This window comes from Bos taurus, chromosome 15 (assembly GCF_002263795.3).
Source record: "Bos taurus isolate L1 Dominette 01449 registration number 42190680 breed Hereford chromosome 15, ARS-UCD2.0, whole genome shotgun sequence".
NCBI lineage: Eukaryota > Metazoa > Chordata > Mammalia > Artiodactyla > Bovidae > Bos > Bos taurus.
In genome coordinates, this window is record NC_037342.1 from 15717838 (window position 1) to 15736761 (window position 18924).

General features: G+C 40.2%; 1 protein-coding gene across 1 annotated transcript in view; it reads right to left on the reverse strand.

Annotated features, from left to right (window-relative positions):
- AMOTL1 (angiomotin like 1) overlaps window positions 1-17997 on the reverse strand; it is a 192630-nt gene extending 174633 nt beyond the window's left edge. The window contains exon 1 of the mRNA XM_059875070.1: window positions 17830-17997. The gene's annotated coding sequence lies outside the window, so the exon portion shown is untranslated. The remainder of the gene's footprint in view (window positions 1-17829) is intronic.
- Window positions 17998-18924: the final 927 nt, after the last annotated feature.

Here is an 18924-nt window from a genome sequence, read left to right on the forward strand (position 1 = left end):
TAAAGAATCTGCCTGCAGTGCAGAAGACACAGGAGATGCAGGTTCAACCCCTGGGTCCGGAAGATCCCTTGGAGAAGGAAATGGCAACCTGCTCCAGTATTCTTCTCTGGGAAATTCCACAGACAAAGGACCCTGGTGGGCTATAGTCCATGGGGTTGCAAAGAGTCAGACATGACTGAGTGACTGAGCACAGCACAGCATACAAATATAGGTATGGATATATGTATATCAGTTCAGTTCAGTCGCTCAGTCGTGTCCGACTCTTTGTGACCCCATGAACCACGGCATGCCAGGCCTCCCTGTCCATCACCAACTCCCGGAGTTCACTCAAACTCATGTCCATCGGGTCGGTGATGCCATCCAACCATCTCATCTCTGTCGTCCCCTTCTCCTCCTGCCCCCAATACCTCCCAGCATCAGGGTCTTTTCCAATGAGTCAACTCTTCGCATGAGGTGGCCAAAGTATTGGAGTTTCAGCTTCAGCATCAGTCCTTCCAATGGACACCCAGGACTGATCTCCTTTAGGATGGACTGGTTGGATCTCCTTGGAGTCCAAGGGACTCTCAAGAGTCTTCTCCAACACCACAGTTCAAAAGCATCAATTCTTTGGCGCTCAGCTTTCTTCACAGTCCAACACTCACATCCATACATGACCACTGGAAAAACCATAGCCTTGACTAGACAGACCTTTGTTGGTAAAGTAATATCTTTGCTTTTCAATATGCTATCTAGGTTGGTCATAACTTTCCTTCCAAGAAGTAAGCGTCTTTTATATATGTATATATGCACATGTATTTATATACAGAAACATAGGTATATCTATGGAGAGAGGCATACATATAAACAAATATATGTGCACATATACATTTTTTTCCTATGGTTGGCTTTTTTCATACTAATATATTTTAGTTATTAGCCTAAAAATTTGTGATTTAAAAAATAATAGCAGGGGACTTCCCTGGGGTCCAGTGGTTAAGAATTCACCTTCCAATGCAGGGGATGCAAGTTTGATCCACGGTTGGGGAACTAAGCTCCCGCATGCTACAGAGTAACTAAGCTCACCTGCCACAACTGCTGGAACCCACATGCTCTGCAGCCCACACACTGCCAACTATTGAGCCCACACCACAGCTCGAGAGTCTGTATACCACAAGGAAACGTCCCACATGATGCAAGGGAAATCCCAAGTGCTGCAACTGAAACCTGACACAGCCAAATAAAATAAATAAGTTTCGCAGATGACACTGGAGACACAAGAGATGCAGGTTTGAGCCCTGGGTCAGGAAGATCCCCTGGAGATGGAACTGGCAACCCACTCCTGTATTCTTGCTGGAAAATCCGAGGACAGAGAGGGTGGGCTATGGTCTATGGGGCCACAAAGAATCAGACATGACTGAGAAATATCCTATTAGTTGATATAGGTATAAATATATATATATATATATATATATATATATATATATGTAATAATGGCAGTGTTTGAGAAGTTATTTACTTTCCCAGATAATACAACAAATTATAAAGCTAAAGTGATTAAAATAGTGTGATCTTATTCCTAGAATAAATTGTTTGAATAGAATAAAAAACTCAAAAAATAATGAAATTGATTTGGTATATGAAAAAATTGGCATTTCAGATCAGTAAGGGAAAAGATAGACTACTCAATAAATTGTGTTGGGGTAATTGGCTACTTTTTAAAAAGTGGACTCTTTCCAAGTGGTGGTCACTGGTGGAGTCCCAATTCTACTAGATTGAAATGCTACCTTGACAGGTTTATTGGATCTATTTCTGAATGCTTCAGTGCTTTTCCATAATCTCTCTAGTGTTGCACCAGTATTTTAATTATTATATTTAATTGTTGTGACATTTTAAAATATCTAGTATTATTAGACTTCCTTCCTGACATTACTTTTCCCCCCAAATATTGCCTGGCTAGGGATTCATCACCTGCTCCACACTGACTAAGCAGCCCAGGAGGCACTTACAATAATAAAGTGAAAGTTAAAGTGTTAGGTGCTCAGTCTTGTCTGACTCTTTGGGAGAACATGGACTGCAGACTCCTCTGTCCATGAACTTTTCCAGGCAAGAATACTGGAGTGGGCTGCCATGCCCTCCTCCAAGGGATCTTCCCGACCCAGGGATTGAACCTGTGTCTTCTGCATTGAAGGTGAATTCTTTACCACTTAGCCACCAGGGAAGCCCAATAATAAAGCAAGAGCCCAAATAATACCAAAATAAAGTATCCCATATCAGTATTGAAAGAGCTCTGAAAACAAATTGTCATTGCAACTATAGCTCACAAAAGTTGGCCAGAACCTACACTCTAAGTTTAAATAAAGTGACTGCTACTAAAATAAAATATTTGGGTATGATCAAGAGTCTCCTAACATGTTATCCAAAATGTCCAAAATATAGCTGGAAATCACTCATCATACCTTCAAGATACAGGAAAAGCATAACTTGAATGAGAGAAGACAATCAAACAACGCTGACATTGAGGTGAGTCAGATGTTGAAAATATCTGACAAGAATTTTAAAGCAGCTGTTATAAAAATGCTTCAAGAATAATTACAAATTCTCTTGAAACAAATGAAACAATCTCAGCAAAAAAAAAATGAAAGTTATGGTGGTTTAATCACTAAGTCATGTCTGACTCTTGCAACCCAATAGACGGTAGCCTGCCAGGTTCCTCTATCCATGGGACTTTCCAGGCAAGAATACTGAAGTGGGTTGCTATTTCCTTCTCCAGAGGATCCTCCCAAGACAGGAATCAAACCCAGGTCTCCTGCATTGCAGGCAGATTCTTTAGCAGCTGAACTCCAAGGGAAGCCCCTTTAATAGGATATTATGTAGTAGTAGACTGCATAGTATCCCACTGTATAAATAGACCATAATTTAATTAATCCATCTCCCACCATGAAAATTTAGGTTATGTCTCAGTACTGTGATGAACATCTTTATACATACATAGTTGTGTGTTTCCATGCTGGAGAATTTTTTTAAGTGTAAAAGTCAAGCCATTAAATATACTATAACAGAAATTAATAAACAGGAAGAAAATAATAAAGATAACATCAGAAATAAACTGAAAACAGTAACACAATTGAGAAAATCATTAAAAACAAATATCTATTGTTATAAGAAAAAAAAATCAAGATTAGTAAACCTCTAGCTAGACTGATAGATATGAAAAGAAAAAAGACAAATTACCAACATTAGGAATGAAATAGGAGGTATTGCTACAAATCTGGTAGCCTTTAAAAAGATAATAAAGAAATAAATGGACAACTGTGCAGTTTTAAATCCAGAAAAGAAGTGGACTAATAGCTTAAAAACAATGAGTAATGAAAATTCAAGTCAAGATGAAATGTCATCTAAATAGTTCTACAATTATTATAAAAATTGATTTTATAATTTAAAAGCTCACAAAAAAGAAATCTCTAGGTTCAAATTATTTCACTGGAGAATTTTATCAAGCATTTAAGGAAGAATTAACACCAATTTTATATAATCATGTCCAAAAAATATAGAGAAGGAATCACTTTGTAATTCATTTTATGAGACTAGTATTACCTTGATATCAAAAGCAGATAGTACAAAAAGGGAAAACAGCAAATCAGTAACTCATGAACTGATACACAAAAATTGTCAACAAAGTATCAGTAAGTTGAATCCAGCAGTTTTTTCTAAAAAAGAATAATATGACCAAGTGGGGTTTTATTTCAGATATGCAAAGCTTCCTCAAATTTCAAAATCATTCAAATGTAATCCCCTCTATCAATAGGCTAAAGATGAAAAAACATATGATCATATCAATTAATGCAGAAAAAACATTTAAAAAAGTCAACATTCATTCATGATTTAAAAAAAGAAACCTTTCAACAAGCTAAGAATAGAGGAAAACTTTCCCTACTTGATCAAGAGCACTTACAACAAAATCTAAAATTAACTTTATTCATAATTGTGAAAGAAAGGCTGAAGGCTTTTCCTTTAAGATTGGGAACAACTAATAAACAGAAATCTCTTGCATTCCTATACTCTAACAATGAGAAAACAGAAATGAAGGAAACAATCCATTCACTGCTGCAACAAAAAGAACAAAATAAATATAAATGAAAATACTTAGGAATAAATTTACCCAAAGAAACAAAAGACTTGTATATAGAAAACTATAAAGCAGTGATGAAAGAAATCAAAGATGACACAAAGAGATGGAGAAATACACCATGTTTGTGGATTGGAAGAATCAATATAGTGAAAGAGTATACACCCAAAGCAATCTGTAGATTCAAAGCAATCCCTATCAAACTACCAATTGTATTTTTCACAGAACTAGAACAAATAATTTCACAATTTGTATGGAAACACAGAAAACCTCTAATAGCCAAAGCAATCTTGAGAAAGAATGTAACTGGAACAATCAACCTGCCTGACTTCAGACTATACTACAAAGCTACAGTCATCAAGACAGTATGGTATGACACAAAGACAGAAATACAGATCAGTGGAACAAAACAGAAAGCCTAAAGATAAATCCACACACCTATGGAGGCCTTATCTTTGACAAAGGAGGCAAAAATATACAATGGAGAAAAGATAATCTCTTTTAACAAATGGTGCTGGGAAAACCAGTCAACTATCTGTAAAAGAATGAAACTAGAACACTTTCTAACACTATACACAAAAATAAACTCAAAATGGATTAAAGATCTAAATGTAAGACCAGAAACTATAAAACTACTAGAGGAAAACATAGGCAAAACACTCTCTGACATAAATCACAGCAAGATCCTCTATGACCCACCTCCCAGGGTAATGGAAATAAAAGCAAAAATAAACAAATGGGACCTAATTAAATTTAAAAGCTTTTGCACAATGAAGGAAACTATAAGCAAAGTGAAAAGGCAGCCTTCAGAATGGGAAAAAATAATAGCAAATGAAACAACTGATAAAGAATCAATCTCCAAAATATACAAGCAGCTCATGCAGCTCAATACCAGAAAAGTAAATGACCTAATCCAAAAATGGGCCAAAGAACTAAACATACATTTCTCCAAAGAAGACGTACAGATGGCTAACAAACACATGAAAAGATGCTTAACATCACTCATTATCAGAGAAATGCAAATCAAAACCATAATGAGGTACCATTTCATGCCGGTCAGAATGGCTGCCATAAAAAAGTCTACAAACAATACATTCTGGAGAGGGTGTGGAGAAAAAGGAACCCTCTTACACTGTTGGTGGGAATGCAAACTAGTACAGCCACTGTGGAGAACAGTGTGGAGATTCCTTTAAAAACTAGAAGTAGAACTGCCATACAACGCAGCAATCCCACTCCTGGGCATACACACTGAGGAAACCAGAATTGAAAGAGACACACGTACCCCAGTGGTCATTGCAGCACCATTTGCAATAGCTAGGACATGGAAGCAACCTAGATGTCCATAGGCAGATAATGGATAAGGAAGTTGTGGTACATATACACAATGGAATATCACTCAGCTAAATAAAAGAACACATTTGAGTCAGTTCTAATGAGGTATACAAAACTGGAGCCTATTATACAGAGTGAAGTAAGTCAGAAAGAGAAACACCAATACAGTATATTAATACGTATATATGGAATTTAGAATGACAGTAAAATGACCCTATATGCAAGACAGCAAAAGAGACACAGATGTGAAAAACAGACTTTTGGACTCTGTAGGAGAAGGCGAGGGTGGGACAATATAAGAGAACAGCATTGAAACATGTATATTACCATATGTAAAATAGATGACCAGTGCAAGCTCAATGCATGAAGCACAGCCCTCAAAGCTGGCACTCTGGGACAATGCAGAGAGATAGGGTAGAGTGGGAGATGGGTGAGGGGTTCAGAATGGGGGGACACCTGTACACCCGTGGCTGATTCATGTCAATGTATGGCAAAAACCACTGCAATATTATAAAGTAATTAGCCTCCAATTAAAATAAATAATTTAAAAATCACATTAGATAATTTACCTTAGTTAGTATACATGTTGAACTAGCTAAAGGAAATCAGATTGTCTCAATTTTCTAGGAAGTTTGTTACTTTTCCTACAGATTAAAACATTTGATTTAAAAAAAAGATTGGAAACAAGGTAAGGGTGCCTGAATCACTATTCATACTCAACATAGTACTGAAAGTTCTAGCCAATGCAATAAGACAAGACAAGGAATAAAAATCATATAGATAGGAAAGGGGAAATTAAAACAATTTCTATCTGTAGATGATATGATGATCTATGTAGAAAATCTCAAAGAATCTATTAATATAAGAAAAAATATCCCAAAACTATTGAGTTCAGAATGATTGCAGTATTTAATATCAACACACAAACATTAATTGTATTTTGAAGAGATATTGATCAAAGTATACATTCAGTTATAAGATGAATAAAATCTAGAGACAGAGTATACAAGGCTTCCCAGGTGGCACTATACATATCTATCTCAAAATGGATTACAGACTTAAATGTAAAACTATAAGGCATTTAGAAAAAATAGGAGAAAATCTTTGAAAACTAGGACTAGGCAAAAAGTTTTTATTCTTTCTTCTAAAAGAACAACCTACAAATGAAAATATTGATAAATTAGACTTTGTCAAAATTTAAAACATTTGCTCTTTGAAAGATTTTATTTAGAGGATGAAGTACAAATTTACTGAGTGGGAGAAAATATTCGTAAACTACACATCTGGAAAAAAGATATTTACCTAGAATATATAAAGAACTCATGGAACTCAATAGTAAAAAAACAACCCTAAAAAAACTAAAGATCCAATTTAAAAATGGATAAAAGTCATTAATTTAACATCTCATTGTAGAGGATATATAGATGGCAAATAAGTACATAAAAAATATCAAACACTATTAGCCATTGGAGAAATGCAAATTAAAATCACAACAAGATATCACTACCCACCTATCAGAAAGTCTAAAATAAAAAATAGTGATAACACCAATGCTGACAAGGATGCAGAGAAACTCCATGACTTCTACATTGCTAAAAGTAATACAAAACGTTACGGCCACCCAGGAAAATAGTTTGGCAGTTCACCCTAAAACTAGAAATGGGCTTACCATAAGACTCAGATATTGTACTCTCAGGCATTTATCTCAGAGAAATGACAATTTATGTTCATGCAGAAACGTACACACAAATGCTAATAATTTTATTTGTAGTTGCCCAAAACTGGAAGCTACCCAGATAGCCTCCAATGGGTAAATGGATGACTAATTAAACAAATTGTACAATTCCACATGCTGAGGAATACTATTCAGCAGTGACAAAAGAATCCACTATTGATACATGCAACAACTTGGATAGGTCTTAAGAAAATCTTGCTGAGTGGAAAAGTCTGTCTCCACCACGTAATTACTGCATGATTGCATTTATATAACGCTTCTGAAATAAAATTATGCAGATGAACAACAGATTAATGGTTTTAAAATGTTAAAGATGAGTGGAGTGGATGCAAAGAGATAGTGAAAGAGAGCCTTGTGGTGATGATAGGGTTTTATATCTGAATTGTTGTGATAGTTACACCACATAGTTACATGATATTAACATCATAAAATGGCATACAGTTATATACATGTACACAAATGAGTTCATGTATAACATAAAATTCTAATAAGGTAGATAGATTGTACCAAGGTCAGTTACCTAGTTTTGATATTGTACCACAGTCATGCAAAATGTAAATATTAGGGAGACTGATTGAAGTGGGCACATACTCATGAATCAATAAATATTTCACTAGAAAAAAATTTTTAAGAAGTACACAGTCACTTCAGTGATAACGTGAATCACAACCTTTTCTAACTCAATGAAACTATGACCATGCCACGTAGTGTTACCCAAGACTGACAGGTCATGGTGGAGAGTTCTGACAAAGCATGGTCCACTGGAGAAGGGAATGGCAAACCACTTCAGTATTCTTGTCTTGAGAACCCCATGAATCGTATTAAAAGGCAAAAAGAAATGATACTGAAAGATGAACTCCCCAGGTTGGTAGGTTCCCAATATGCTCCTGGAGAAGAATGGAGAAATAACTTCTGAAAGAATGAAGAGATGGAGCCAAAGCAAAAACAACGCCCAGCTGTGGATGTGCCTGGTGATGGAAGTAAAGTCTGATGCTGTAAAGAACAATATTGCATAGGAACTTGGAATGATAGGTCCATGAATCAAGGTAAATTGGGAGTGGTCAAACAGGAGATGGCAAGAGTGAACATTGATATTTTAGGAATCAGTGAACTAAAACGGACTGGGATGGGCAAATTTAATTCAGATGACCATTATATCTACTACTGTGGGCAAGAATCCCTTAGAAGAAATGGAGTAGCCATCATAGGCAACAAAAGAGTCCTAAATGCAGTAATTGGATACGGTCTCAAAAACGACAGAATGATCTTTGTTTGTTTCCAAGGAAAGCCATTCACTATCACAGTGATCCAAGTCTATGCCCCAACCAGTAATGCTGAAGAAGCTGAATGGTTCTTTGAAGACCTGCAAGATCTTCTAGAACTAACACCCAAAAACAGATGTTATTTTCCTCATAGGGGAATGGAATGCAAAAGTAGGAAGTCAAGAAACAACTGGGATAACAGGCAAATTTTGCTTTAGAATACAAAGTGAAGCAGGGCAAAGGTTAACAGAGTTTTGCCAAGAGAATGCACTGGTCATAGCAAACACCCTCTTCCAACAACACCAGAGATGACTCTACATATGGACATCACCAGGTGGTCAACACCAAAATCAGATTGCTGTATACAGTCAGCAAAAACAAGACCAGGAGCTGACTGTGGCTCAGATCATGAACTCCTTAATGCCAAATTCAGACTTAAATTGAAGAAAATAGGGAAAACCACTAGACCATTCAGGTATGACCTAAATCAAATCCCTTACAATTATACAGTGGAAGTGGCAAATAGATTCAAGGGATGAGATCTGATACACAGAGGGCCTGAAGAACTATGGACAGAGCTTAATGACATTGTACAGGAGGCAGTGATCAAGACCATCCACAAGAAAAAGAAATGTAAAAAGGCAAAATGGTTGTCTGAGGAGGCCCTACAAATAGCTGAGAAAAGAAGAGAAGCTAAAGGCAATGGAGAAAGGGAAAGATATACCCATCTGAATGCAGAGTTCCAAAGAATAACAAGGGGAGATAAGAAAGCCTTTCTCAGTGATCAATGCAAAGAAATAGAGGAAAACAATAGAATGGGAAAGACTAGCGATCTCTTCAAGAAATTAGAGATACCAAGGGAAAATTTCATGGAAAGATGGGCACAATAAAGAATAGAAATAGTATGGACCTAACAGAAGCAGAAGATATTAAGAAGAGGTGGCAAGAATACATAGAAGAGCTATACAAAATAGATCTTCATGACACAGATAACCACCATGGTGTCATCACTCACCTAGAGCCAGACATCCTGGAATGCGAAGTCAAGTGGGCCTTAGGAAGCATCACTACAAACAAAGCTAGTGGAGGTGATGGCATTCCAGCTGAGCTATTCCAAATCCTAAAAAGATGATGCTGTGAAATTGCTGCACTCAATATGCCAGCAAATTTGGAAAACTCAGCAGTGTCCACAGAACTGGAAAAGGTCAGTTTTCTTTCCAATCTCAAAGAAAGGCAATGCCAAAGAATGTTCAAACTACCGCACAATTGCACTCATCTTACATGCTAGTAAAGTAATGCTCAAAATTCTCCAAGCCAGCCTTCAACAGTATATGAAACATTAACTTCCAGATGTTCAAGCTGGATTTAGAAAAGGCAGAAGAATTCGAGATCAAATTGCCAACATCTGTTGGATCTTCAAAAAAGCAAGAGAATTCCAGAAGAACATCTACTTCTGCTTCACTGACTATGCCAAATCCTTTGTGTAAATCACAACAAACTGGAAAATTCTTCAAGAGATGGGAATATCAGACCACCTTACCTGCCTCCTGAGAAATCTGTATGCAAGTCAAGAAGCAACAGTTATAACTGGCCATGGAACAACAGATTAGTTCCAAATTGGGAAAGCAGTATGTCAAGGCTGTATATTGTCATCCTGCTTATTTAACTTATATGCAGAGTCAGTCACTCAGTCAGTTCAGTCGCTCAATCGTTTCCGACTCTTTGCGACCCCATGAATTGCAGCACGCCAGGCCTCCCTGTCCATCACCAACTCCCAGAGTTTACCCAAACTCATGTCCATCAAGTCGGTGATACCATCCAACCATCTCATCCTCTGTAGTCCCCTTCTCCTCCTGCCCCCAATCCCTCCCAGTGTCAGGGTCTTTTCCAATGAGTCAACTCTTAGCATGAGGTGGCCAAAGTATTGGAGTTTCAGCTTCAACATCAGTCCTTACAATGAACACCCAGGACTGATCTCCTTCAGAATGGACTGGTTGGATCTCCTTGCAGTCCAAGGGACTCTCAAGAGTCTTCTCCAACACCACAGTTCAAAAGCATCAATTCTTCGGCACTCAGCTTTCTTTATAGTCCAACTCTCACACCCAGACATGACTGGAAATATCATAGCCTTGATTAGATGGACCTTTGTTGACAAAGTATTGTCTCTGCTTTTTAATATGCTATATTGGTTGGTCATAACTTTCATATGCAGAAGTACATCATGCTAAATGCCAGGCTGGATGAATTATAAGCCGGAATCAAGAATGCTCGGAGAAATATCAATAACCTCAGATATGCAGATGACACCACCCTTATGGCAGAAAGCAAAGTGGAACTGAAGAGCCTCTTGATGAAAGTGAAAGAGGAGAGTGAAAAAGCTGATTTAAAGCTCAATACTCAAAAAACTAAGATAATGGCATCTGTTCCCATCAATTCATGGCAAATAGATGGGTAAACAATGGAAACAGTGTCAGACTTTATTTTCCTGGGCTCCAACATCACTGTGGATGGTGAATGCAGCCATGAATTTAAAAGACGCTTACTCCTTGGAAGGAAAGTTATGACCAACCTAGATAGCATATTGAAAGGCAGAGACATTACTTTGTCAACAAAGGTCCGTCTAGTCAAGGCTATGGTTTTTCCTGTGGTCATGTATGGATGTGAGAGTTGGACTGTGAAGAAAGCTGAGTGCTGAAGAATTGATGCTTTTGAACTGTGGTGTTGGAGAAGACTCTTGAGAGTCCCTTGTACTGCAAGGAGATCCAACCAGTCCATTCTGAAGGAGATCAGCCCTGGGATTTCTTTGGAAGGAATGATGCTAAAGCTGAAACTCCAGTACTTTGGCCACCTCATGGGAAGAGTTGACTCATTGGAAAAGACCCTGACACTGGGAGGGATTGGGGGCAGGAGGAGAAGGGGACGACAGAGGATGAGATGGCTGGATGGCATCACCGACTTGATGGACGTGAGTCTGAGTGAACTCCAGGAGTTGGTGATGGACAGGGAGGCCTGGCGTGCTGTGATTCATGCGGTCGCAAAGAGTCCAACATGACTGAGCAACTGAACTGAACTGAACTGAACTGGGGGCTTACCTGGTGTCTCAGACGGTAAAGACCCAGAGGGATGGTATGGGGAGGGAGGAGGGAGGAGGGTTCAGGATGGGGAGCACATGTATACCTGTGATGGATTCATTTTGATGTTTGGCAGAACTAATACAATTATGTGGAGTTTGGAAATAAAATAAAATTAAAAAAAAAAAAAAAAAAGAATCTGCCTGCAATGCAGGAGAACTGGGTTCGATTCCTGGGTTGGGAAGATTGTCTGTAGAAGGGAATGCCAACCCAGTCCAGTAATCTTGCCTGGAGAATTCCATGGACAGAGAGGCCTGGTGGGCTACAGTTCATGGGGTCGCAAAGCGTTGAACAGGACTGAGAATCTAACACTTTCACTTTTTCATTTCATTCACAAAGTATAAATAAAGCAGGAGAACTTAACACTCACACTTTGCTCTCAAGAATCATGTTATCCTTCACCTTGATTTTCCTACCAAAGTGATGGCATCTGTGAAATGGTCTTGACATTTCTGTAGCACCTTGGGCTCAGGATTCCTGCAAAGTCACCCAGACTTATTAAATAGAATGCTTAGAATAATGAGTTAAGATGTATTGATTGTTGAACTGCTCAACTTCTACGCAGTAGAAGGTCAGAAGACGACTCATGAAAAAATAAGAAAATATGATTTTAGCTTATATTGCTTAAGATACAGGAGAAATAATGCACAGTCATGCTTTTAAAGCCTTTGGAAATACATTTGGGAGAAAATAAGAAAAAACATTGGTGGTAGATTAAATAGTCAGAATATAGATAGTTGGTCTGTGTTAAGTACTCATTGAACACTTATCCTGGCCATCTGTGGTGTGACTGGTTGACAGTCTCTGGTCTTGCCGGGAGCCTGTGGCTTTGGGACTTGTGACAGCAGTAAAGCATAGGACTCTAACACTGTCACTACTGATGGGTTGACTGCTGTTCATTCAGCACCAGGTGTTAAACATCATCTCAGTTAATTATCATGAGAACTTTATGAGATGGTATTATTATCCAGCTTTTAAAGATGAAGAAACGGAGAAGACAGCCATGAAAAAGAACAAAGCAATGCCATTTGCAGCAACATGAATAGACTTAGAGATTATCATACTGAGTGAAGTAAGACAGACAAATATCATATGATATCACTTATATGCAGAAACTAAGAAAGGGCATGAACTTATTTACAAAACAGAAATAGAATCACAGATGTAGAGAACAAATTTACGGTTACCAAAGGGGATGAGGGAGGGATAATTCAGGAGTTTGGGATTAACATGTACACACTACTATATATATAATAAAACAGATAAGCAATAAGGTCCTACTGTATAGCACAGTGGAGAAGGCAATGGCACCCCACTCCAGTACCCTTGCCTGGAAAATCCCATGGACGGAGGAGCCTGGTAAGCTGCAGACCATGGGGTCGTGAAGAGTCGGACACGACTGAGTGACTTCACTTTCACTTTTCCCTTTTATGCATTGGAGAAGGAAATGGCAACCCACTCCAGTGTTCTTGCCTGGAGAATCTCAGGGACGGAGGAGCCTGGTGGGCCACCATCTATGGGGTCGCACAGAGTCGGACACGACTGAAGCGACTTAGCAGTATAGCACAGGGAGCTATATTCAGTATCTTATAATAACCTATAATGGAAAAGATTCTGAAAAAGAAGATACATATATAGATGTTGAAATAACTGAATCACTTTGCTGTATACTTGAATCTAACACAACATTATGAATCAACTACTGTACTTCAGTAGAAAGAAAGGGACTGAGAAGAGAGATGTCTATATCCTTTCCAAGGTCAGCCAAGTAGAAAATGTCAGAATCCAGATTGGAACCCAGGTCACGTGATTTCAAAACCCATGCTTTGACTACTAATCCCTGTGTCCAGACGAGAGCGTGTTTGTAAATCCTCATCTTAGTTGCTCTTTTCTAAGGGTCTCACTTGCTTTCCCCCAGGGCTCTGGGCATTTTCTCAAATTCATGTTTTTTCTGCCTGTTTTTCCCAGCAAATTTCAGGTGGAGGATGGAGCAGAGCTCAAAGAGCAGGTGAGGGAGCCCTTCCAGCAGAGCTTTGTATGCATGGAGTTAGATTCCGAAGTGATGGGGCAGATGGCAAGAGGAGAGAGAGAGACAGAATTCTTTCACTGATTTGGCTATAAGGGTAAAACTAGGTAGTAAAGTAATTGAGTCTCTTTGGCAAGCTTTTAAAAAATAATATGCTAAATTTTTATTTTATTCATTCTATTTATTTTTGGCTTCCCTGGGTCTTCACTGCTACATGGGGGTTTTCCCTAGTTTCAGCGAGCAGGGGCTACTCCTTAGTTTCAGTAAATGGGCTTCTCATTGCAATGGTTTCTCTTGCTGCAGATACAGGCTTTAGGGCACACGAGCTCAGTAGTTGTAGTGAATGGGCCTGGGTGTCCTGTGGCATATGGAATCTTTTCGAATCAAGGATCAAACCCATGTCCCCTACATTGGCAGGTGGATTCTTAACCACTGGACCACCAGGGAAGTTCTCTCAGGCCTTTTTAATCAAAATGTTTTCTCCCTTAGTGATCTGAGGCCTAGACTTCTGCTGCCGCTGCCAAGTCGCTTTAGTCGTGTCCGACTCTGTGTGACCCAAGTGACGGCAGCCCACCAGGCTCCCCCATCCCTGGGATTCTCCAGGCAGAGGCCTGAGACTACACGTGGACAAAGAATTCTTTGGATAGACCCCTCTAGACCTCCAACACTCGTGGAGGCTTAATCTAGGCTGGCTTCTGCATAAGCAAGAATACATACCACCTTGTTCCAGTTATTTTTGCTGTGTAACAAACACCTCTAAACTCAGAGGATATGAATTGTCACATCTCTCAGGATGCGGTGGGGTGAGTGGGCTGAGCTGACTGGCTCTCCCTCAGGGTCTCCTATACAATGTAGTCAGACAGTGGCTGAGTCTGGAGTCATCTGAGGGGTTTTTTCCTGTAACCTAAGTGTGGATGGCTGGAAAATCTGGAGCAGGTTGGGTTTCTGTCCATGGAGCCTCTCCATGTAGTTAGCTTGGGCCTTCTCAGGGTATAATGGTCTGAGTCACCAGCAGTCACGCATCGGGGCTGGCTTGTACAAACTTGTAAGAATTGATTCTATGTATTTCTTTCCAACTCTTGCTTTCAGTGCTGTCACTCTGGTGGCTTGAAATCAGCCACGGTGGGAGGGAATATTTATATCATGAAAACTGGTAAATAGTGCAAATCAGGGGGATTCCCCAACCCCCATAGATCCAGGTTACCAGCACATGATTTTATATGGTGGTTGGCTTCCCCTAGAGTGAATATGCCAAGAAAGCCAGGAGGAGGCTGCAAGGCTTCTGAGAACCTATCTATGGATGCTCCCATAGTTCACTTTCTTTTTATCCTATTGATCATCAAGTCCTTAAGGCTATGCCTGATTCAAGAAGAGGAGAATTACCCATGTCCCATGGAAGAGTAGCAAAGAAATTGTATAATAGAGGAGCCAGCACAGAATAGGCATTCAACAAGTGTTTGATGAATGAATGAATGAGCAAAGTCACTTAAACTCTAATCTGTATCTCCTTAAATCACCCTGAATGTGTAAAGCCTTCTGGAAAGTTTTACATCAACATCAGAGAGGCCAGTGACCTTTAAGTCCCCAAAGAGCCTAAATCTAACACTGCTTGATATAAATCTATTTACACTGTCTGCCAGTATTCACAGACCTGTTTACTCAAGCCCGTCCCACTTACGTGCTCAACTGGGACTGTACACATGACAATGGCAGATTGCTTGTTTTATTGATGTTTTCATGCTAGGTACGTTTGCTCTACCTCTCTAAGTAAATTGCAGATTCCTTGAGAGTGTTCACATGTATTTCTTTGCCATTCCTTCTCCCCACCTTACCAAAACTAGATAATCATACATACACATACACGTGGATACTTATATGATAATTAGAGGTTATAAGCCTTAAAAGAGAAGGAAAGAAGGAAAGGAACTAAAAGCTCTCAATGGCTGTGTTTCATAAATGTTCTCATTTAACTCATATTCATCCCAGTGAAGTAGGCATTATTATTTCCATTTCATAATTGAGGAAAATGAGTCTCAAGAAAATTTAACCAATTTGGTCAAATCCACACTAGGAAGTAGGGAGCTAGGATTCCGACCTAGACCTGCATGGGTCCAGGGCCAGAGCTTTATGTGTTCTTTCCCATTGAAATATACACTTCCATCTCCCGCTACTTCTCTTTGCCCCCCACCTTGAAGTAGTCACAAAAAGTCATAGAAATGCTAATGTTTTTAAACCCCAGATAGACTAATAGCTGTTTCAAGTTCTGCTTTTATAAGAAACATCCTTAAAAAGCTTGGGAGAGGATTTCCCTGGTGGCACAATGGATAAGAATCTGCCTGCCAGTGCAGGGGACGTGGGTTTGATCCCTGATCCAGAAAGATTCCACATCCTGCAGAGCAAGAGTCCGTGTGCTACAAATACTGAGCCTGTATGCCACAAATACTGAAGCCTGCGCGCCATAGAACCACACACCACAACTACTGAGCCTGCATGCTGCAATGACTGAGGCCTGAACACCTAGAGCCTGTGCTCTGCAACAAGAGAAACCACCACAATGAGAAGCCTGGATGCTGCAACGAAGAGTAGTCCCCGCTCACCGCAACCAGAGAATGCCCTTGGGCAGCAACAAAGATCCGGTGCAACCAAAAGCGAAAATAAAGTATTAATTAAAAAAACCTCTAATGTTTAAAAAGGAAAAAAATCAGCTTGGGATAGTAAGAAGCTTTAAGTGTCTTACACTAGGAAGGGAGTGAGTCCAAGAGGTCAGCTAAGCAGCTCTTACAATAATTCAGGCAAAAAGCATTGATGGGATGGACGAAAGTACGAGTGGAGGGATGAGAAGGTGTGAAAAGTTTTGAAAACTATTAGGAAGACAGATCAACAGACTAGTGATGGTTTGGATCATGCAGGTGCTGTTCAGTCGTAGAATCACCGCTGTGGCTGCTCTGGGAGAATGAAGCTGGAGAAAGGAAGCCAGGATGGGAGGTTTCCGTATTCGTGGAGATGATAAGGGCTGAAAGTAGCCATGGAAGTGGGAGAGAGGATGGATCTAGAAAGAACAAGGAAGAAGAATCTACGGGACATGCCACCAAGCTAGACGTGGGAATGTGAGGGTGAAGGAGGGGTCCAGGGTGAAGTCCAGAAATCTGTTGCAGACAGCCGGGTGCTTTTCACAGAGGTGGGGGACACAGGGCTGGGGGAGGGGGGCAGCTTTCAGGCAAAGATGGATTCTGAATGTGCCAGGTTTGAGGTGAATGTGTAAGCTGGCACTGGCAGCCAGAATGCAATTACATTTAAAACAAAACAAGCCTCTCTTATCTCAGTGAGATTCTTTGTCTCCTTCAGAGGCTGTGGATGAAAGCACTGAACCCTGTGTGATGCAGGGTTCTGCGTCAGATCATAAAGCAACTCTGCAGTTCTCAATGTTTTCACTTTATAGTGGTTCAACTCTATCTCAAAAAAGCCATTTATCACCCAGTAGGGGCCTCTGTCATCACCATGATGTCTTTATCGAGAATTCCAAAGCTCATAGGAGCAGTATGATTCGATCAGCAGCAGTGACTCACATAACTTATAGAAAGTGTGGCAGGGAGGTTTCAGCGGCCCCTAGGGCCACAGGTTGGCCATACACACACACACACACACACACACACACACACACACACACACCCCATAGGTTAAAACTCGCATGGACAGGCTCAAAGACATTTTTCCTTGCTTCTGTCCCACAAAAGAGCACTGGCATTGTTTACACAAGGCCCCTGCATGTCAGGACAGGGAGCCTGGCCCTTTATGCCTGCTACAGAGGAAGAAGTGAAGCATTTAAGCGGGTGAATGAGCAGATGAAGACTCTCCACGGAGCACTGCTTTTCCCGCACATGAACTTTCATCACGAAACCCTCTACCCCAAATCCAAAGCCAGTTGTTAGGAAGGCAAATTGCATAGGGTCTCCCAGCTCAAGGAGACTACTTGTAGTTGCTTCCTCAGTGTATTCATTGTGCCGGTGTTACGACACCCGAAACCAAGCCCGGGTTAAACTCCCATGCCCGTTGCAGTGTGAGTTAAGTGGTCACCCAGCTCAGGGCCTGCCAGCCCACCAGGTGGGGACCAGCTGCCTGAGAACCAACTGCCCTCCTCATTCAGAATGTCCTTTGACCCAACTCCAACTTTACCCAGAGAGGCCCCCGTCAAATCAAGCTTTCTTGCATGGAAACCCTCTAAAAAGGAGCTTCCTTACCTGAGAGAAGGTCCCGGTGCCTGGCTGTGGGGAAAAAAAAACCTAAAAAACCAAGTTCCAGCAGACGTGACAGGGATTCATAGAGCAGATCTGTTGCTTTTAAAAGAAGAAAGGTGACTTCATCCCTGGTGCCGTGGTGTTTAGAAGAGCAGTGAATGCTGCCTGACTGAGCCAACTCGGCCTCACCAGCGATGACTCCATCCAAACTATGCAGCCACTGCCCAGACATGCTCAGCCTTCAGAAGGTGGATCGCTGGAATCTGACTTGCCCCGGCATTTTCAGAAAGTTTCAGAAAGTCCGGAAGCATCAATCGCCTTCACTGGCACCAGGGGTAGGGAAACCACACACTTATTTCCCCCCGAGTCATATTATTATCTCCCAAGAATCCAACACTCTAGGGAAGGAAAACAGGTATTTAAACTTCTGAGAGGTAGCAATTCTTGGGGAAGAAGGGGAGAGAGAAGAATGAAAATCTTTCAAGCAGGATGCGTGTGGGGGGGCAGTAAGAAGCTGGAAACAATCACTGTGCTAAGAGGTTTGCAGATCTAGTGGGTTTGTGAGCCTTCAAAGGTGACAAATAGGTGATGGCCTGGACTTCAGGAGGGAAAGTATCTAGTTCAACAAAAGGAATGTGTCACTGTAAGAAAGGAAAGATGGTAGTCTTTCTTTTTTTTTTTAAGGACTGTTGTGAACTTGAATTATCACTGGAAAACTGCAGCTAAGGTAATTTGTTAATAATACAAATGGTGGTAACACTTGGTCTAGAAGACATGACCTCTGATTTCTCTTTTTCTTTCTTTTAAAATTTTATTTTGTGTTGGGGTATAGCCAATTAACAATGTTGTGATAGTTTCAGGTGAACAGCGAAGGGACTCAGCCATACATATGCATTTATTCATTATCCTTCAAACTCCCCTCCCATCCACGCTGCCACATACCATTGAGCAGAGTTCCGTGTGCTATACAACAGGTCTTTGTTGGTTATCTATTTTAAATATAGCTGTGTGTACATGAGAGAAATGGTTGTAATGGTAATGGTATGGACGAAATGAACTTGAGTTTAAACTTGGGAAAAAGGTGACAGTCTTTTAAAT